General features: G+C 41.3%; 1 protein-coding gene across 2 annotated transcripts in view; it reads right to left on the reverse strand.

Annotated features, from left to right (window-relative positions):
- Nucleotides 1-4,517: 4,517 nt before the first annotated feature.
- BARHL2 (BarH like homeobox 2) overlaps nucleotides 4,518-22,481 on the reverse strand; it is a 63,397-nt gene continuing 45,433 nt past the window's right edge. Inside the window, exons 5-6 of one of the 2 annotated variants that reach the window (XR_012629865.1) lie at nucleotides 7,127-7,343; nucleotides 4,518-4,550 (exon numbers count right to left, since the gene is read on the reverse strand). The gene's annotated coding sequence lies outside the window, so the exon portion shown is untranslated. The remainder of the gene's footprint in view (nucleotides 4,551-7,126; nucleotides 7,344-22,481) is intronic. The other variant, XR_012629866.1, reaches the window with a different exon arrangement.

Raw genomic sequence — 22,481 nt, forward strand, 5'->3', positions numbered from 1 at the left:
AGTGCCAAAACTCTGTCATTCTCTTCGTAATGTCCTAATCTAATGCCTGACACCAAGGCCTTAGGCCAGTGTTAGTGTTAATCAATGAAATACCCATCTGTGTTCCCTGTCCTTATCGCTATTTAAAACTAGCCTAAACTCAATTATTTTCCCTTAGAGACCAAGATGGGATATTAAGTTGAGTGAAAGGGATTGTGTCCCACAAAGAAATCCCAGTGTTAAAATGCAGAGGTGTCAACATTGCTAACTAAATTTCAGTTAAACAGAGATTAAATGCTAGTTCTTTGGACATGAAACACTGCATAGATTAAATCTGGTTAAAAATCCTTATTTAGAGAGTGGCTAAAAACTGTTAAGCAGTTTAATCAACTTATAATGTAAATTTTGTTCCCTCGTATGCATTATTTATCCCCTGCAATAACCATTGTACAATAAATGTTTGAAGAGCACACTCGGCTAAAGCAATAGGAAAGCAGAGCCTCTTGCTGTTACCCAAAGCTGTGAATGATACAGACATTGCCAGATACATAATGGTTGTCTGAGGAGTATGTAATTTATCCCACGAGTGAACTGCAAACCTCATAATTCAAGACTGCCTTAGTCACAAATGAGTTATGGAGGTGTTTTTCACAAGTGGGATTAATCTCACATCCTATCAATGCTCATTACTGTATTTTTGGTTTATAACACCATGATACAAAATATTATCTTTTTTATTTTATTAAATTTTCAAACTTGTTTGACTTGTCTTTTTGTGCCTTTTTTTTTTAATTGGAATTCTGTGAAGACAGGAAGACTCTGCCGAAGTACATGGATATTAAGGGCACTTCCAAGTGAATATATAGAAAAGAGATAAATAAACCTTCAAATTAACAAGGAATAAATACTTTCAGCTGCTTTGTAATGAGCACTTTCTGGGGTTAATTTCTGAATAGTCTCTGTGCTGAACCCACCATGCGCATTTCTTTAGAATTTTCTTTTCTGTTTCCTTTTTAAATTGTAAATTGATCGGGAGTGCTTCACTACCACAAGTACTTTATTTTTTTGCAAAGATTTTAAGGTTGACAGTCAAAAATGTTACATAAAAGAACAGCAAAAACATTTTCTTCTAAATGAAGAGATGTGTATTCTCTTAGGTATATATGAATAAAAAAAGATACTGAAGTGATTAAAATCAGATAAACATTTCTAATACAAACATCATGGCAGTACCAGAGAAAAAACAGAAGATCCGTCTTTGGCTCACTTTCTTCACCAGTAATTCGCCAAGTGGTATAGGTCTTATTCATAGACATCCCACTCATCTGTTTTAGGTTCAGTACACCTTTTTGTTTCTCTTTGAACTACCACTATAATTTTCTTGATTGCCACTTTGCATCTTTGTTTAGCATCTCAAGCAAATTGACTGAAGAGAGGGCAATAACATTTTCTTAACACTGGTGAGCACAGGATGCTGAAAGGGGGTTTGGTGCTGTGAATGGGTGTTTTTTCTTCTTAGCCAGAAGTATGGGCATAAATGCAGTGGAGCTTTCTGACTGGGGGGGTCTTTCTCCTTCCTCGCCAGCAGAAGTTACACTTAGTAAGTACTTTCTCATTGGTAAGCAAGCTGTACATTTTCTCATTTGCAGAGTAGCCTCTACTTTTTTAGACTTTAAGACTTTTTAATTTTAAAAGTAATGGATTTCTGCCTTGTTTACTTGGGACCCCAGACATGGGAGCTGGTTTTATGTGATATAGAGTCAAGAGGAAAAAGCAAACATGATTGTGTGAGGGTTTTGGGTTGTTTTTTTCTTTCCAAGAGGGAAGGATACAATATTTCAAATTATAGGCAGTTGTGAAATTTCGGTTTACACAGTGTGGAAAATGTAAGTAGTTCTTGGGTCATTTAGATATTTCTCAAGGTGACAGTTGGAAAAGTTCATAAAAAAGCATTGTTTGAAGCCTGAAAAAGTAATTTTGTCAAGATTTACGGGCAGTATTAAAGACTTGAGGAACTAAGGGATTCAAAAATCTACTTCTAACATAGCTGAGTGAGCTTTGGCTTGTACTTTAGAAAGCCCTGTATCTTCTTGGGTTAGCAGAAATTGTTAATGATAATATAGAATAGAAGGTTGGTGCGAGGGCTTCTCTTAAAAAAAAATTATGCTTTTTAGATCCATTCTCCTCTCCAAGGTCTCGGTATTACTTTGACTGAATAAAATTGTTCCTAGAGGGTTGCATTACAAAGGCTGAGTCTACCCTATTTTGATGATTCCCAAACTTAAAGAGAGACACAACCACAATAAATAAAAAGGCACTGCTAGTAGCAGGCATTTAGAAGTCCCATACTGGTGAAAATTTGAAGCCAGCTGTATACAGTTCTCATCACAAATCAAACTTTCATGTTCACAGTGACAAACACTAAAAGAATGTGCTGGTTTAAAATTCTTAGTACTTCTTTTTTTTTTTGCAAATTTAGGGGTACTTGAGTGGCTTTAGGTGGGTTTAGGGTTACATTGGTGGCTAGGGAGGGGTATCTGAGGAGGTCATTGAAAACCTTTCACTTATGAACTGAGGCAAAGTTTTGCTACTTGCTTCACTCTCCAGCCTGGCATTAGAGGGTATTGTGTTATTATGGCTCCCATCTCACAAGACAGATATAAAACCAGAAATTCATCCACATGTATATAAATAAAAGTCCAGACTCCCTCCACAAGTTGCATCAGTTGTATTAATACTGCGGGTCTAATTCATTCTTCCTACTTGAATCCCCCTGCAGTTGTTACAAGCAATTTACTTTCTGCCTGTAATTGCTGGATACTATTTCTGTGTATGATAAATACATGCTACACTGCAGAAGTGGCTGCATTTCAGTGACAGTTAAATTCTTCTCTGCTTAAGCAGTATGCAAAAAGTATGGCTGATCACTTGAAATCCTTCTAGGAAACACTGTAAGCTTTGAGATGCTAGTGGCGGGAGGGCCTCAGGCTAAGCACTGAGTGTTCACCAAAAGCACTTGATATAGCATGGTGTTCTCTTTCTTTTAAATTTTTAGAGGTAAGGGGTCCCAATAAAAATGACACAGTGGCACAAATTGCTTTGGAGCACATCACACACAAGAAGATCTGAATCCAAATCTGCAATACACCTGCAGGAAATTAGCTGCCCTTTTACTGATGGAGAACTGCTTTTACTGATGAAGAACTGAGGCAGGGGACATACCTCAGGCAGACAGGCAGAGCAAAGGAAAGGCTTTCCCACCCCCTGCATACCCCTGCACTGTTTCAGCCATGGGCCACTCTCTCCAAGCCATACTGGTGCAGAATGGCTCTGCCCCACCTCTATCACAAGACTGGAGGTACAAGCTACAAGACAACCAATCCCATGCAAAGGACACAACCTAATGCAATTCCAATATAAATTATGTATGAACATTGTAGTCAGAAAGCACATAGTGTAATTCAGCAATTCAATCACGTTTGTTGTTAGTGTACAATACTGTACACTATAGTTGGAGGGGGGAACTGTCTCAGAGTCAAGTGGATCAAAAACAGTCTATAAGAGCCAACTAAAAAAGGCTATTGTACTTAGTTGACTGAAGTGGAGAATGAAGTGCTCTCCCTCAATTAAGGAAAGTGTGGTGGAGCTGATTAACCTGCTTGTTACCTTGGTAACCTGAGATTTAGATTGTGAATGAATACATAAGGCTGTGGATACCTTTTATCAGACAAGAGTCTGATGAACAGTTTGAGTGAGAGAACTACAGGGCTGAGAGGCACTGGCACTTAATCTGTTTATGAGACAACACTCTTAATTTATAAGAGGTAGTCAGTACTACCATATATGTGAGTCACCAATAAATAGCATGACAGGCATACGCTATGCTGCAGCTGCCTTGCAGGTTCTGCACACAGATCTAAACACTCAAAATCCTTCATCAGTGCAACTCCTCTGAGCTACCACAAAAGTTCCCTGGCTTTGGATTGGGCTGAGCTCTCACAGCATCCCCTGAAATCACCCGAGCTCCTGTATGCAAAGTGCCTGTGCTGCATCTTGTGCACCTCATCTCTCTGCTCACTTCATTCTTTGTCTTTTGTGCATCTCAGGCTAATGGATAAGACTTCATATTTATTAACATTAAGCATCTTTCACCAGCTCTCCACCCCTTTCTAGAAAAGGCCTGAGGCTACATTCTCCCCTCAGTTACACCTGTCCAATCCCATTGACTTCAGTGAGATTGAACAGGTGTAAGCAAGGAGAAAATTTGGCCCCCTGTTGTCTATGAATTGCATTATCTGTGTTCACCACTGCCTTGACTTTATGTCACTGGCAAGTATAATTAATTTATAGTTTGTCTTACTCTCTTAGTTGTTTAATAAATAGATGAAAACAGAAGACTCCTGAGGGACTTACTCCAGTTACCTGTAATAGAAACTCCCCTACTGATACAGCTTCTTCAGGAATATCCTTCATACTTCCTCTTCTTTTTATCAATTCTTTATGAATTTTCATTATCTTCTCTGGATTTTGCAGTTCTGTAGAATCACATTTCTTGTGTGTCATGATGTGATCTGTTAGGAGAAAAATGGTGACACCACTAGCTGCTGAAAATGGAGCTGATATTAATCTGAAAATATCTTCCATTTGATGTTTGCCAAGATCAACATCTGCATTTAGCATGAAGAACACCATCAACTAGCAATTAGTTACAATAAATCACATTTCCACAAAGAGTGTTGCCTGAATTAAATCAAAGACAAAATCAAGGAGTTCTCAGGGAAGACAACTGACTCTTTAGGAGATTTAACTAGTTTTGTGAGCCTGAACTGAAGCTTTCTGAATAGCAGTTACTGTTGTATATGCTTAGCTGTCTTAGAAAGTTGGAGCTCTCTCACTACCTTCCAAATGTCCCAGCACTAAATCTATTATTTATTAAACTAGGAATGTATAAAACTGTTGCTTGATACCAGCATAATCAGTGAAGTGTAGATAAAGAGTCATCTAAAACAGAAAACAGAAAGCTTCACCCCAATGAGAAGGAAATCCCTCCAATGAAACCATGATGGCTATTTCTGCTAAAAACTCAAGATTAATTAGCTTTCTGAGCACTTTACATTAGGCACTATCATCATCCCTATCTTGTAGGTTTGTTATGAAGAGAAACACTTGAGCTGAAGATTATCCAGCAGGTCAAAGGGAGACCAATGACTAGAATGCAGGCTTTCCAAGGTCCAATCTAGCATGCTGTTCTCTAGACCAAACCTATTGTGCAAGTCAGTTGAGATGAATCCCATTCCAACACACTTGCTTCACAGGGACTGAAAATTCTGCACATTCCTGTGAGAAAAAATTACTTGTCTTGTACAGTATTTTTGCTTTTCACATTTTTTAAATATTATCCCTTGTTTCCTCTGAACTTCTAGTCAAACCTAAGGAGCATTAAGAAGTTTACAAAGGCAGGGTGTTGAATGATTGACAGTGCCTTTTGCTCTATTAGTGATGCATTTAGAGTAATTATTGAATGGCCATTAAGTCAAGAGCAGGCCACCCGCTCCACACGTGGCACTCTTCTCACCTTCTACTAAATTAATGCCTCTCCTCCTAGACATATGGATTTCCTGTCACAGAAACAATCTTTTTCCAGTAGAGATACAACAGACTATTTTGCCAGCATTGTGCAACTTTCAGCTGATAACTAGAGCTCAATGTATTATGTATGTTCTGTTTCTCTAATAAATACAGGATTGACTTGTTTACTACCACCAGTGTTGCCTCGATTAGCACTGTGTTTCTCTAGGCCATTATTCATTGGTGAGAGGAAGTTAAGACCCACTTGGTTCTCCATTAAGCCAACTGTGTGAAACAAACTGGTTAATTTTTCAGCTTGTGTTGTTTGTTACTTAATGAGGAGAAATCGATTATTTCATTGCTATCATTAACACCCTATTTATGAAGTGCAACATCGTTTATTTTTCAACTTTGAGCAACAAATTAGTACCTCTTGTTTCTCCATAGAAATTCAGTCTTGAAAGTTCCCTCAGGGGTCCAAAATGTACATCCAGAGTCCACAGCACAGTGCTCTGGAATAGGCTTCAAGACAAGCCCTTTGGCAATAATCAGTCAGGAATGATTTTCCCTTCCCATTGCCACCAGTTGGAGTTAATACAATCCTGGCATCTAGGATCTAGAGCTCATTCACTCTGGTTGCTTAAGTATCTCCAAAGATTGTAAACAGGTAAGTAACCCCGAATCTGCCTGAACTTTGAAATTCCACACATATGTCTACAGCTTTATATAGCATCTAGCAAAGAATTCCCCAGTGGGACTAGAAGGACTCTTCAGATTACCAATGAAGACACAGTGAACTCTTGGATTTTGTTTAGTGCAGGCAATAGACAGTTGCTAGCTGAGGTCAGCTGCGCTGTCTAGAGATGAGGCTGCCCACTCGAGTACATGATGTACCAAGGCCAACCGGACTGCTGGCTATTGTCAGGGTAAGGTGGGAAAGGAGAACTACAATGAGTGAAATAAAAGCCCTGCAAAATAACATCAGGAACAAAAGTGAGAATGGACTGAGAAATTAAGGAAAGCAGAAATGGGTCTACAGATGAAGAAAATTTGAGTATAAAGCTGTAGATTAAGAGACTAGACATAATATACGTAAAGCATAGGAGTTAAGACAGCCACAGCTGCGCCAGGAACAGGCTGCTAAGAAGCTAGGTATGTAGGATAGCCTGGGTTCTCAAACACAGGGGCCCATGTCTGTGTATTAGAACTGCAAGCAACCAGTCTGGTTATCTAAAGTGCCAAGCACCCAGCATGTTCCACTTACCCCTCCACAGATTTTAGACTGTTGCTTCTGGAAACTTAGCCCAGCACACTATCCACTGCTGTGTAGCACTTGCATCATATATTTAATTACCTGTAACCAGTTATAGTCATTAAAAGTCCAAGACATTTTTCACAGTGTTGCCAATACCATTACTTGTCCACAGACATCTGACACCACCTTAAAAAGTTGTATTCCAAGCAGAAAGGCATCCACAGGTCTAATCTTGCCCTTTCCAATTCCTTCTGAATATCTCTTGAATCACTGTAGTGATTCACTTTAACATTACAGCAGTTCAGTTTTCTGTCATGGTATTACCTGGAATGATCAAGCTGCTGGGAGATGACGAGTAGCACTCCACATTTTTAGGCTTGTTTCTCAGGCTTCCACAATTCTGATTCTTCCCTCCTTCCACTCATCTGCCAGGTATAAAATTGTAGGGTCAACCTCTCATCAGTATTTGCATTAGATGGCCATCTCTGCTGGGGCTACTCTGCAGTTGTTATTGATGTGTTTTGAGGGGACATAGACCATACTGGAAGGACAAAAAAACATGATACACAACAGTACCAGTCATGTAGTAGAAAAGAATTTTAACCCTGCACTTCTTAGTAGTCAAAAAATATACATCTCACCTTAATTTTATATGTGGCAGCTGGAAGCATACTACCTGTAAAACCAGGCACACTTCAAAAGAAGGATAGGAACTAAAAGAAAAGAAGTCAACCAAAAAACCAGCTGCTTTTCTTTCAGATCTGAGAGTCCATGGAGTGCACCCTCTTACATCGCTCTAAAATGCAGCAAGAAAGAATGTTCTTGTAGCATTTCAAAGAGAAGCCAAACACACAGAGATCACTGTTTCTCGTGATACTTTGGAGAGAAGAAGGACTGTGGTGGCTGGGAGATTCCCAGCCAGAGAGAGAGAGATTTTTTGAAGGTTTGACATATAGTAGTGTCCACAGGATACCACTGACTCAGCTTAGTGTCTCCCTAGAAACCTAAACCTGGCCTTGCTGGTGTTATGTGAGGTGACTGTTACTGAACAGTATGATTTTGCTGTAACTAAGAGTTCTTCCTTGCAGTCCTCAAAAGCACTTGTAAAGAGAACCACAGTAAACACAAAAGTCAGAAAGTTACTATGTGGAGACAGCTATCTTTTTGCAGAACTTGTTGTAACCAGGAATCTCTGATGTAAAGCTATCTTTGCCTCTCTTTAGCCTGTCCTATAAGTTGTCACTGAAATAAAAGCATGATTTTGTTAGAACCTGCTTCCCATCTTGTTCAGTTTGTACAGCCCAATGTTAAGCTACATCTCCCATGTGGTGTCACCAAATCGTAAAGACCAAAAAAACCAGCCTACCAACAATGAACTGGTAGATACAAGGAAAAGTACACAAAACAGGGATTTAATGGTAAAAGTCAGGAGCAAAGAGGCAAGGGAGGGAAGGGTTCAGACAATTTTATTCCCAGTTTAACTAAAACCTGCTGTAATTGTCTGGATAAATCATTTAATCTCTGTGCCTCATGTATGTCCCCTTCTCTGAGGTAATGGAGCTGAAACCAATCCATCTAGGGGACTGAGTGAAGCTTCATAATTCACCATGGCTCTGAGATGGCAAGAAGCTGCTTAATTTCTTATGTCAATTAAACCCAAAGGAGGGAAGACCCTAGTCATGACTCTGTTGTGGAGAACATTGCTGAACCCAACCTGAACATTGCTTACAGTCTAAGAATCAGTCTGACCTTTGCACTGTAATGGGGTCCTTCTTCCTCCCACCACCAACTGTGCAGCCAGGGCTGTGAACCAGAACAGCCTGAACACACACCATGGATTTGAATTAGAAAGGAGGATGCACCTTTAGATCATTGTACAGGCAGATGTCACCTAGGTACTGCCGGAGAAGATCTGCTTATTTTAGGAAAAATAGACACCTTCTTGTTCACAGCTAAACAAGTGTTCTTCATCCCCATATAGTCTGCACTCATCCTGGACGCCTGAATTATTTTCTCTTTAAGCTGTCTTGAGATCTTGAATGCCTATCCCACTGTTAAGCCTTCCTGAAAGAGTAATTTGTTGAAGTTTTTTGCAGTATGTTCAATCTAAACAACATGGATTGTGTTGTGCTATTCTGAGAAGTGACATTATGAAAACAGCAACAAAGGGCTCCATGTTCAGAGAGGCTTACTACATTCCTAATTAAATGTGGTTGGAAAACACCTCAAAGGATACTAGATATCTAACTTTCATCCTGAAGACTCAAGGTGCTATCTGACCATCAGCCAGACTCTCCCTTTACTTCACAGCATTGCCAACAATGATGCATCTGCAGCACCATGTACTGACTGACAGCTTCACTGAGGCCCATACACCTTACAACAGTGGAAGATCTGACCCTAGGGATCCCCTCAGTAGTGTTCCCCCTAAGGAAGTGCCTCACTGGGATCTGCAACATCTTCTGAAGTGCCAGAGCTCAACCACTGCAGCAAGCAGGAGCTGAGCATTTTGGGGAACTACATTCTAGCACAAGGTACAGCAAAAGCCAGGTTAGGGTACAACCAAGACATCCCCTAGCTGAAACGGTTTAAGAATTCCAAAGCCAGCTGTTTGCTTCACCTTCAATTACTGCCACTGTGTTGCAAATACCTGTATGTGAACTAAACCATTTTAATGGGATTCAAATTTACTAGCTGGAATTGCCCTGAAACAGGCCAGGAGCACACACAGGATTTGTTTGACATCTTGATCTGCAGGCTGTATTAACCTCTAGCTGAGGGGCAGGAGTGAACCAGAAGGTTCTTACACTACTCAGTCCTACCTGCACCTGTAAGTACCCTGCTCTGACCCCTTCATAGGAGTAAAATGGCATTTTTTTCTAGGTAGCTGAAAGGCAGAGGTCCTGTTTGATATATTATTCAAATACTTTAGCTTTTTACTGTAGGTCATATATGTGATAGAATAGCCAGAGTTTCACTTAGGCAGTTACTTGTTATAACTTAAATCAAAATAAATTATATATAGCAAACTCCTGCTTTAGATATCAAAGCAGACAGACACAGCTACTCGTCCACACTGAACTGATGTGCTATTTTTCAGACCAGAATCACTTGTAATGGTTATAATAAATTACTTTTTTTTTCTTATTACTGCATATTTATGTTGTATCTCAAATTATTCTTTTTTCTCCATTCCTCTTCCCCTTCTACTTGAATTAACCATGAAAATTGCAACCAAGGTTGCACCAGGTTCCGAGAAATATACTACTGTTTTTACTGTGGACCTGCAGCAACTGGTTGGACAGGAATGGCCCTCTTTTCCCATTAGATATTATGTTCATTCTGCCCGTAATATACTGGAAGTCAGATTCTCATCTAACCTGAGGGGACTATTTCCTTTATTCATTTCCCCACCAAACTGCAAACACCACAATAATATATTCTGACTAAAAGAAATAAAAAGCTTCCTGTAGCTATAGTTAGGGTTTGTGTATGCTGCTGAAAGAGGTCAGCTCTGTTTATGGCATGTGAGAAGTATGTATACAAATGTGCTCACTGCTGGGCAATCACTAGCCTTTAATGTGTAGAGAAATCAATAGAGACTCATATGTATGTTTTATTAATTTTTCCTCTATCTTGGTTTGTGCAGACCTGGTGCATGCAGTTATTTAAGAATTTACATACCATTGGTTCTAAGGTTTGAGGCCAGATAAGAAAGTTGATTAACTACCATTCAAATAAGCTCAGTGATGTCTTTGAAGAGTCAAGGCCTACATATAGTCATGCTTCTGTTCTGCTGGAAAACTGTGAAGCAGGATGCCAGCACCTATCAAATCAGTAAGGTGACATACAACTCACAGTCACCATATTCTGACACTGAAGAATCACACCTGATTCCCCATTCTAGCCCAAAGTTTTGTTTGTCCCATGAATGTTAAAGACAAAGAGGAAGACAAGGTTCAACATTTCCAGGCACACTGTGTAAAGATATATACAAAATTTTACTTCCCTTACAAATAGAGTCCCTTTTTAGTTGCCTGCAAAAAAACCCCTGCAGCTTTTTCTATGCTGTTTGACAAAAGTAGAACATATTCTTCTATGGGTGACTGTTTTCTGGCTTAATTTCCAGCTCACAAGCCTAAGATGAGGAACAAGGACAAATTCTCCAAGTTTTCTAAGCAAAGCTGGAAGAGTGTGTTTGCTGCAACAGACATATGAAAGGAATTCTCAGAATGCAATGCAGGTGACCAAACTGTGGACTACAATAACAAGCAGCACAGAAAAAACCAGGAAGCATGGCAATTGCTTCTGAAGAAATAACTGCAGTGTCTGTAGGGCAATATTCATATTTCAGCTTTTAAAGTCACTCAAAGCAGTAAGTATGATCACCAGATGCTCTGTCAGGTTCATATAACTGAGAGGTATTTGAATCAGATATATGGGACTGTCCTTCACAATCCAAGTTGCATTATGTTCAGGTTAGTTTCCCCACGTCTATAGAGAAAATCACAGGCAGAGTGCTAGATGTGTTTTTACCCTTTACATATTAAATAGACCCACTCTACAGGCAACAGCTGCTCATGAGCCTTATTCTAGGACATGGAAGAACTCAAGACTTTACTCCCTCATTCACAGAGACAGTAAGTATATCAGCATCTGTGAATAGCCTATACCATCAGGAGAGTAATTGACAAGAATAAACTAAATAAAACCTCCAAAAGTGTGAAAGATCAGTCTGATTTCTTATTCTGACAGGTTCACTAATAGTGGCTTAAATTTTGAATCATAGCTGTAATCATATTTCAAGAAACCTTTCCAAAGCCAAGATGGCTTCTCGGTCAAACAGATATGACAACCATATAGAAGCAAAAAAAGAGGTTTTGCAATATCTAGTCTTACAAAAATGTAAGGGCCTATGTTTGGTTACATAGATACATCCATGGTACAGATATGCGAGGGCAAGGCTGAAAGGGACACCTGATTATATGAGTATTGAACAGGCACAAGTCTATTTCCTGCAGGAACATCTAGATCTCTCCACAGAGGAGTCATCCTCATTCACTGACTCTAAGAAACCTGATACCACTGCATGAAGGAAAATTTGAAAAGTTTTTTCCATCACTTAGCCCTCTCCCATTACATCTCATGGATCTGGCTGGGACCAAGGGCACAAAATGATAACTTCACTGCCTTCTGATTATTCCACATTTGTGGCAACAGGAACCAACATCCAATAAGGCCACACTAATCCACACCATGGCTGAAAGAGTGTCTCTAGAAGGATGTAAAACCTTGTCACAGCAGGATATGTCTCAAGTGAATCAAATTCTACTGTCAGGTGGAAGGAAATAGATTCAGAGTGATTATAGGTGGACTCACATCAATACCAGTTCCTGAAGCAGAATTTGACTAGCATATCTGTCCTAGCTGATTTTACTAATGACTGATTTTACTAGCATGTGCCACATTCAGAGTTCTCATCAGTGCAAAACAACCTCTGAATAAGTTGGCACAAAACAGGAGATTTTCTGCTCAGGTTAGCAGCATTTCTGCTGGCCAGAGCTGATCTGAAGTTCACTGGAATCCTAGGCAAAGACAAGCATTGCTATGAACTCTGAGACCCAAGCAATTCAACGCTGATTAAACCACTTACCTTTGAGAAGGTAGGGCCAATGGTGCTTAAAGTGGGGTTAGGCTCAATGTTTTGCTGACTGCTGTTCAAATTGGTAACAGACTTTGCATATTATATCACCAGGTTTTTTTGGTTGTATTTCACATGCAGTGTTTTTCTGCTTTTGACTTTGAGGTGTGAGGGGGAAGGCTCTAATCATATGGCCTTGTGCAGATGCTCCATTTGCATTTCTATTAATCCAGGCCCTCCTGGAGACGTTTGAGCATAGGCACAGCATGCTCTGCGTTTGAACTTGTGAGAACCCACACCACTGCTTAATAACTTAATACATATGTATAGCCTCCTTCAGACAGCCCACTAGGAGGCAGAAGCAGGGGGAGGCGCTATTAGTGCATAGTCTGCAGGGCTCTATGTAAATGCATTTTGACAAGGAGGATACCTTGCCGAATAAAGAACACGGTTCCTTAGTGCTGGGCTAGTGCTGATTTAGGTCAGAAAACTTGTTTTACTGGAATTTCTACAAATGAGAGCTCGCATGGATCCGCTGGAGAATGTTTAAGGTGTCTAGCAACTTTACTTGCAGCACTTGAATGTAATAACGATACATTCCACACTGTCCTATAGGAACAAAAAATAAGTCTGGGTATTTGTCTCACTCTACTTTTACCTTCTCTGAACACCTCCTCAGAAGAATACCCAACCTTGTCTCAGCAAAGTGTGTCACAATAACTGTAAGAAATGGCAGTTTCCCCACATTTGAAGCGCTTAATAGCTAATGGCTTAGAGTAGCAACCTCTGGATAAAACTGGGCTGAGATCTCTTACTAAAAAACACTTTCCATTGGAAAATAGAGTCAAAAGGGAAAGTTTTTCATAGAAAATATGCTCTGGAGCCCATTTCTACAGAACACCTGCAAGAGGAGAGATTAAAGACCCACAGATGTCAGCACAGATGGGCGCACACAGGGCCCCAGGGCCACTACGTTAACATGTCTACATGGCCTGTGACTGGCCTGCGTCCTGCCAGTGGGGAGAGGGACAAAACCCTTCCAACCCCAACACACACTTGTCCATACAGAGCCCCGCAAAAAAACTGCCAGCCGCCTTGCTGCTGCTCCCCCTTGGGATGCCCTGGCTGAAGATTCTCTCTGAAAGAGGCCAGGAAGGGATTTGAACAGGGCTTGGTCACACCCAGAGTGAGTACCAACAGCAACAGTCAGGAGTGAGGAGGAAGGAAGGACTGCTTCTAAATGTCTTGCTTTTTCCCTTCAAAAAATTGCACTGTTCATTTTGACACAAAACAAATACTAACCAACTTTCCAAATTTCCTCTCTCCCACCCCCACCATAATTCCTGCTTTCCAGCCAGTTCCAGCAGATGTTTTAAGAGGTTAATGTGAAACACTCTGAAAGGACAACACTGTTTTATAATTTTCCTACGCTTAAAAAAGAAAGTGTCCATTACTGTCTCCACACCCAACATCCCTCTGAAGTCCTCAGTAAAGTCTTCTCTATATAGGCTTATTTCCTTGTGAAATTGGTTGTACTGGGTCTGCCTGAGCCAGAATTGGTTTTCCCCTGTTGCAGCCCTCACGGTGCTGTGTTTTATGTTGGGAGCTGGCAGGGTGTTGATAGCACACTGGTGTTGTGGCTACTGCTGAGTAGTGCTTACACAGCACCAAGGCTCTTTCCGACATTTTCCCCCCCCACAGTGGGACGGGGTGGGCAAGATCTTGGGAGGGGACACAACCAGGACAGCTGACCCGAACTGACCAAAGGGATATTCCATACCATATGACATCTGCTCAGTATAAAGCTGGGAGAAAGGAGGAAGGGGGTGGGATCACCCTTGGTCCTCCGAGGCAACCACTACGCGTATTGGAGCCCTGCTTCCTGAGAAGGCCTGACATCACCTGTTCATGGGAAGTAGAGAATAAATCTGTTTTCTTTTTTTTTGCTTCTGCGCGCGGACCTTTGCTTCGCTTTGCTTATATTAAAACTGCTTTTGTTTTACCCACAAGGGTTGGTTATTTTCTTTCCCCTCTTTGCCCTGTTGAGAAAAAAGGGGAAGAGGGGGGAAGTGATAGAGCGACTTGGTGGGTACGTGGCATTTAGCCAAGGTCAAACCACCACATTTGTTTACACCAAATTCCAGGAAGAGGCTCTTAGCTGTCCTGTAATAAAACAAACGGGGTGTGGGGGGGTGCTAACCTCCAGGACTGACACTCAGGTGCAGACAAAATAGCCACACAGGCAATAAGTGATCCATGCCATAGCCTTTAAAGTGGCAGCTGCAGACAAATGGGAAAATGACATGCTGGAAGCAATGCTGAGAGAGGAGGAAGAGAGCCTAGGTCTGAGAGTCAATCTTAGTCCATCTGGTAAAGAGAACAGATACGCATGGGGATAATTGGTGATGAGACACTTGAAATTAGGTGCATGATAGGTCCACCACTGCCCAGCCACATTCATTTTTGTTACACTCAATGAGCACTGACGGGCTGGGGGGAGCTAAGAATATTTCTTAAACCTTTGCATCCTCTTGTCACATTTCCATGACTCTATCTCCCTCATAGACACACAGACAATTGTCCTATGCAGGCTGTCACCCACACAGCTCTGCTATGGATGTGTGGCTGCAGACATAGCTCATGACATGGGCTTGTTCCCACAAATCTTGGCAGAAGGTGACAAAGCTCAGTCTGCCCATGGCTGTACCCTTACCCCCTAGCACCACATGCCACTTGCAGCAGCCCACCACAACAAGTAGGATGGGGCCCAACACAGGGGCCCAGTTTCCAGCTGGTGGGGAGCTCTGGGGACAAGGGCGAGGGTAGCCCCAGCCTGCCCTCACCCACACTTGTGAGAGGACATGGTGGATTAAATCCCAGCGGGGTGAGCAATGGGAGAGGGCTGCTCCCTTGCACCACTGCCCTTTCAAATTACACATTCTGTCTTCTCTCAAGCAAAGTTTTTCATCTCAAAGCCCAGACACAGCAGGAGCACGGGTGGGGAGGGAAGGCTGGCAGCCCGCAGGCCAGGCAAGGTACGCCATTTTGTGTGGAGTGCCTCAGGGTGTTCCAGAGCCACGGAGCCGACATGGCCACCACTCCCACAGGGCTGCCCCTCTGGGGCAGTGAGTCAGCACACAGACAGTGCTCTCTGGCTCCCTGGGAGACTGGCACTGGCCTCTGCTTGCCTCACACAAGCAGGGAGGCAGCTGCCAAGCAGAGAAGTGGGCAAGCCTGCCCTGTGGCTGGGCATGCTCTGCAGGGTCAGCACTCCTATGCCCAGACCTGGCACCGGGATGCCACAGGTGCAGGAAACAGCCAGCAAGCATGAGGCCTCTTTTTCCTGCTCACAATTAGCAATCAGTTGTGTTCTTCACCTCAAACCACTAGTGCCGTGATTGAAAAAGGCAATGCCCAACCTTGTAGGGACTGCTTCTGCCATCCCACATGAGGAGCAGCCCGCTCCCTCCAACAGTCGCAGCCTCAACTCCTCACTGAGGCCAGCAACACCCACTGTTTCCCCTTCCCCTTACGATCTTCCTCCAAATGACACAAACCCATACTTATTAATTTACATTAAGTTCATTTAACACCAATGAAAGAGACCAGAAGTGTCTAATGAGCAAAATGTAACAAGCTACTAGCTACTGCTAATCATGTTCAGTTTATGCATTCTTGCTTCATTCTTATAGAGTATTATTGTAGCATAAATGCTTTGCTCTTATCTTACAAGAGAAAAAAATAAATTCTCTAGGTATTGTACTAGTGAATAACAAAGGAATGAACAAGCTTAATAATCTCCAATCTGGTTTTCCACTGCACATAATGATAGAGATGCTGTGAATTCTGTGGACAAAGTACATGAAGAAGCACCCACAAGTACTGAAAATTTAATTAAAACTCAGAAAGCCACTGCAATGAGGACTCAGCAGAAAGCCATTTATTTTTAAAATCTAATATATTCTTCATGACTAAAGGCTAAAGCACACGCTGACTTACACATTTAGCTGTAACTGATTTAAGCTACTTGATGATTTTTTTTGCGCACAGGGTGGCGCTCAATTTGCAATGGAGTAAATTGGCAGAATTTAATTTGGTGGATTTTTTTAACTCTGCAAAAAGAATCCTCATTAAAACCTCACGATAGGCTGTATACTTTTTTCATCATTAACTAGCCTAACTGCAGGTAAAAGAGATACAATTATGGATTTATATAAATCCTATTGTCAATTTACAGCTCAAAGACTGGTGAGTTACCTCATTTTAAATAGGTTATTTTTTCCCCTTAACCTTTCTTTGTTTTAATGAGGATTCGGTTTGTCATTGTCGGGGTGCCTGTTTGCAGGAAAGTTTCTCATCATGTGAAGGTGGTGTAGGAATAAGGATAGAAGCTCTTCTGCTGAATTTCAAACCCTATCACAAACTGTGACCTAGACATTCAGCCTTTAAATATTCACCTTTCTATGAGGACGGACAGACTTCAGCTGCCACTTCCCCACCCTCTCAGCCCCACAACTACTCTATTTCTCATGCTTTGGAGCTTTCCACTTCACTCATGCCCACTTTTTTCTTCCTTGCTGTGCCTTATCTAATCCCACCTCCCACCAAAGCACCATTAAAGTCTTTGTTCTGCTCCATTCAGCACTACAGGCAACTCTGGGTTCAGTCCTCAGGAGCCGTGTAGAAAATGGATGGGAAGATGCAACTCAAACCCAGGAGCTCCCAAAAGAAGAGGACAGCCAGTGCTGTCACTGAGAGACCCTTCTGGTCAGTAGGAGCCCAAGGCCCAGAACAAAGTCCCACCATAGTCAATGAGGCAGATTCTCAAGTGACAAATTGTACAAGTTACAGCAGCTGAGCACCTGCCCCACTAAATGTTTTCCATTAACTTCAAAGATTAACTGAAGTTCTAGATTTCTTAATCTTCAGGTAGGTTGACATGTTATGCAAGAGGAAGATTACCATACAGCATATTACTTCATAACAGCAACCAGGAATGTGACTACTCCTCTTGTCTGACTGAAACGCTGCCTTCCCTTTCCTCTATCAAGCTCCTCCAGCAGCTACTGAATAAGACTGGGAACTGAAGGGGTGACACAGGGAGCAGGTGGGTAGTGTCATCTTCCACCAGACTGTTACCCACCCCCTTGATTTGAATACTATCAGAAATTTGCTTATGAATTCATCACTCATCTTCATTTTAAATACTACCCTGCAGTATATGAGAACAGATACAGCAAGCCAAGGGTGAAGGAATTGTTCCTATAAGCAGACTGAAGAAAGAAATGTGAAACACAAAGAAAAGGGATTTGTAAGAGGGGCTGGATTTTAACCTTCCTTGGGGTGAGGGAATAAGCACGGCTACTACTCTAAGCACTTAGATGTTGAAAGCTGTTGTTTTTCCTCTTTGAACTTTTTACCAGATGTAGCAATTAAATGATAAAGTTGTCTTTAGCTCATTAGCTGATGAGTTAATTATATGCCAAAATTAACCTTTGTTAAGCTCTTAATAGAACCTCTTTTATCTGAGTAGCCACAGCCTGTGTTAAAATTCTTAATGATCTGAGCTAAAAATCAATAATTTGTATGACTTCCATGTATGAACTGGGAATTAAATGTATCTTTAAAAAGTAATATAATGATAACCTCAAGCTGAAATTGAAATAAAGATATTCCTTGGTGATTTCAAGGACAACACTTTCACCAGTGCAGAGGCCGTGTAAGCCACTAAAGAACATTGCCACTGGGGACAGCTCTCCTGCCTGCAGCACAAAGATAAATCAAGCTGAGACTAAGACCAAGATTTTGGTTTTCAAATATTTTTGTGCTGCAGCCCTGTATTTCACATTTGTGATCTTCCCATACATAACAGTGTTCAGTCAGGAGTTGTCGTCTTTAAAAGCTGGAGAAGTGGACCCATTTTGAGACCTGATATACCCCTATCAATGATCAAAAAAATCTAATCATTCCCCCATGCAGAGAGCTGATAGATGATGTGCCATGCTTTTCCCCATATAATCAATTGCTAGCAGATTTGACAAGAACTTAACAAACATCTGTAGTTCAGTTTGCATTAAGGGTTTTACATTTAAAGGAGGAAAAGTCCTATTGTTTGACACTTAAACTGTATGTGTTCAGCAGAAGACAATTGAATATCTCTTACTGAATATATTTTGTATGACTTCCATGTATGAATTGGGAAGATGTATCATTAAACTTATAAAATCCTCAATCTGAAGTGTCAATGATCAATAGTTTAATGCTTTTTCTTTTCATTGTGTTCCCATTTCAGCCACCCACAGAAGCCAAATTTCATACACCTTCTAGTACCAAGTCAGAGTCAAGCATCTTTAAAACTGAAGACTAACTTTACTAATGAGGCTAACTTTACTAAAGGCCATTGAAATCCTCATGATTTCAGCAAGGTCTGGGCCAAACTTACCAAGAATTATTCTCCATAACCTTGATTTATACTGTGAGGAGCCAGGCTGTCATCTTCAGGTTCATTTTCTTCCCCTAATGCCAGAGAACAGCTCATCCTTGAGAGATGGGCAAGCACGGCTCCCTGATGATGTTAAGGTGTGGTTTGCCACAGTTCCTTGCAGCCTGCACCACACCTCAGTCAACCTGTATGGAAGCCCAGACAGAGTTGAGCTAATTTGCAAGCCTCACCATCCATGTTAATTGTTATTAATTGAGGGGAAGAAAAAGCCAATAAAAATAATGGCAATTCATAACTAGTTTTTGGTCTGATAACAAGTTTACTACAAGTATTTGTGAGGGGATGAAATAGGGAGAAAATAAAGATAAGATTTTAGTTTCATAGTTAAAAATAAAACCATTGCCATAAATGGTTTCAAGCATCTTCCAGCTAAAGGAATTCTTTGCATATGTTTAACAGCATAGCCCTGTTTATGATATTTACATTGCAACATATTTGTACAGGGTCCATAAGTTCTTAAATCTAAGGCCTCCCAGACATGCTGGGACGCTGGAGAATAGTCTAAATGGACAGGACAACTGGACCTTGTAGTAGAAGGTGCCTCCTTGGGTGCTATAGCTGGGGTAAGTCAATTTGAACAGATAGGGTAAGGCAGGCTGAAAGATGGGAATTATCAGTCAAGATTGCTCTGCCAACAGGCACAGTTCATTGTACGATAGCAGGCTGAAGGTTGTACTATTCCCTGGAGCCAGTTTGATAAATAAGAAGGTTATGGGTATGTGACTGTTCAAGCATGAAGAAATTTTTTATGATATATTCTCAGAAACTAATTTTTTTTTTTTTTAATAACCTGCAGGGCTACTCTTCAGCAAGATTACCAGTCAACTCTGATAGCCTAGGCTACAATAAACTGAATCACACTTCCAGTTCTTTAAAAATCTGCTTTTGTTACTGGCTTGCTTTAACTGTGCATAGGAAAGTGCAGTACAGGCAAAGTAAAACTGAGTCTTTTCAGCTAAGTAGAATAGAGCAGAAGTTATCAGAGAAAGGTTACACCTCTTTAAAGATGCAAATTGATAATGGAGCTGTGTATCAAAACAACAAGAGTACTGTTCATTTTTTAAAAGGTGCAAATTGCTAATCTTACTTCAGGCTTTTTTTTTAATACCTTATTAAGAGTTTCTATCAGCGAAATTTTACACAACATTAAACACTTAAAAAATACAAAATATGGTACACTGAGGATATGTAGCATTCTTCAGTCTCACTTCCGAAATGCAGTGATCTCAGCTACCAGCTCCTGTCACTTTCACTGAACACTGCAGAAGAGTCAAAATAAAAAATTACCCTTCCTATACAAACAGAATAAATAAAGGATTGAGTTTTGCCTCTCACTTCTCGATACACATGAACAGGGAGCACAAGAACACAAGGGGACTTACAGAGCAGGACCTGCCCATGTCAAGTGTTGGGCCAGAAAGCCACCCTGGGCAGGGTTACCCTCAGAGGGAGACAGGCCACAGAGTCAGGGCATTTCTATGTGCTTGTGTGCAAAGTCCCATTTTCTTTTAAAGCATTTAAGAGTACAGTAAGGATTCCAGAACACAGGAGAGCCTTATAGTTGGCCCAGAAAATTAAAGCCCTGAATGACAGCCCAGTTTCTGATATAATACCTCCAACCTTGGTCAGGTTAACTTGGTTTAATTTGACAAGTACTAATTAGAAATGACCTGTCTGCTCACCGATGATCCGCTGAAAAAGAAGCCTCCACAGACGTCTCTTTCTTGTGTCTTACTGTGAGACATCAGACAAGGCACTAGCTTTCCTGCAGTGCTGAACAGCCTGCCTCCTTCCTCCTCTAAAAAATCAGGTCCTGCAATTCACCATTGAAATGATGAGCTGCCTTAGGAAATTTCAGCTCCCCAAAACTCCATCACACCCAGAGCTTAAATCTGTCATGCTCTCTCTTTTTTTTTTTTTTAACTGCAAGCTCTCCAGCCCCTTGTGCAGTTCCTTATGATTTCGTTTCTCACCTGCCTGACAAGAGGCAGAAGTAGGAATTAGCATTGCTTTCACATCCTCCCCCTCCCCTCGCATCTCAGGGCAGTGATGTTTCTCTCTACATCAGACAACCCAGAACCTGACCTGGAGCCAGCTGGACAGGGCCATGGTTCTGCTCTCCAAAAGCCTGATAGCTCATCCAAAAGCATCCTGAAACTGCCCACAGACTTCAGTGGCCTTTAATCAATCTTGTGGCCACAATGTGTGGGGCAAGCAACCAGAATGACTGTGACAGAGTGCACCAAGACCCTGCTATAGGCACTAGGTAGTCAAGAAGTCTGTTGGCCTCTTAATTTGACCTAGATCCCCCAATAAAACTGGTGCTGGAGACATTTTGTTCTGCATGCCAGGTAGGGCAAGGCAGGGTGGAACATTAAATCAAAGCCACAAAGTGTTGATCCTTCCCAAAATAAGCCATCTAAAGGACACGTTTTTTCAGTCACATTCTTTAGACAGATGGTGAAACTTGGAGGCATGTGGGAGAAAGGCAGCCCTCATGTATACTTTGTATGGTCTTAGAAACACAGTGCTGAATTCTCTAAGCATGTGTTAGGGTAAAAGTCCAGAAGGGTTGCTTAGACGCTGATTTGACTGTGCCTCTTTCAGATGCTCTAAAACCATCTTCCCTCTCCTGCATCATAATAAACCTATGTGGCAAAACACAGACCCACCCTAGTTCTGCACTGAGGTTGGACAAGGCAGCACCTGAACCTCAGAGTAGTGGCATGCAGGCAGTGGTCTTTCCACTCACTCCTCCGTCCTGAACCAAAGACTTTATTCAGCCCACTTAGCTAGACTTCAGAACTGGTCCCTGTCTCTCCATCAGTCCTCCTGCTTCCCTTTGGCCAGTCTTCTTGCTAAGCTTGCTAATATTCTGCAAATTAACCTTATAATGGGATCAGTCACAGAAAAATCTAAATTTAACCTTGACCCTACACAACTGCCTCCACAAGGATATGAGCAGCTCCTGGTTTCATGAAGCAAAACTCAGCTTGCATGAGCAGAAATACTTTCATTCATGACAGAAATTTACAATGATGCACTGACCAAAAAAAAAAAAGTGGTTTTCACTGGGTTGTAAAACTGGTGGAAATGCAGAATTTCCTAGCTTTGTGTATAGATGAGATGTCAAGATGATTTGAAATACTTCTTAGAGGTAAGAGCAAAAATGGATGAATAAATAACATACAACATATGTAGAATGTAAAGAAACACTAATTTGCCTCATTTTTTCACAGAACAGAAATACATAAACATGAACATGCCAGGGATAAGACATGATGTTAAGCTACTGCAGTGATATGTGCTTTAGGTATGTGGGTAGGTGGAATGGATGGATCCAGAATAAATACATTACACCTTATTTACTACTTGTCTCAATCCATATGTTATTTCCCCACTGTCCTTAACAGATTCTTTTGTGTGCACATAGTTCAAGTAAAATTCTGAATGTTACAAATGCATAAGCCAGAGTGAGATTTAACTAATGGACAAAGACTAAGCTATCACCCCAAAGTTGCCTCACTCTTTGCGTG

This window comes from Strix uralensis, chromosome 8, assembly GCF_047716275.1.
Source record: "Strix uralensis isolate ZFMK-TIS-50842 chromosome 8, bStrUra1, whole genome shotgun sequence".
NCBI lineage: Eukaryota > Metazoa > Chordata > Aves > Strigiformes > Strigidae > Strix > Strix uralensis.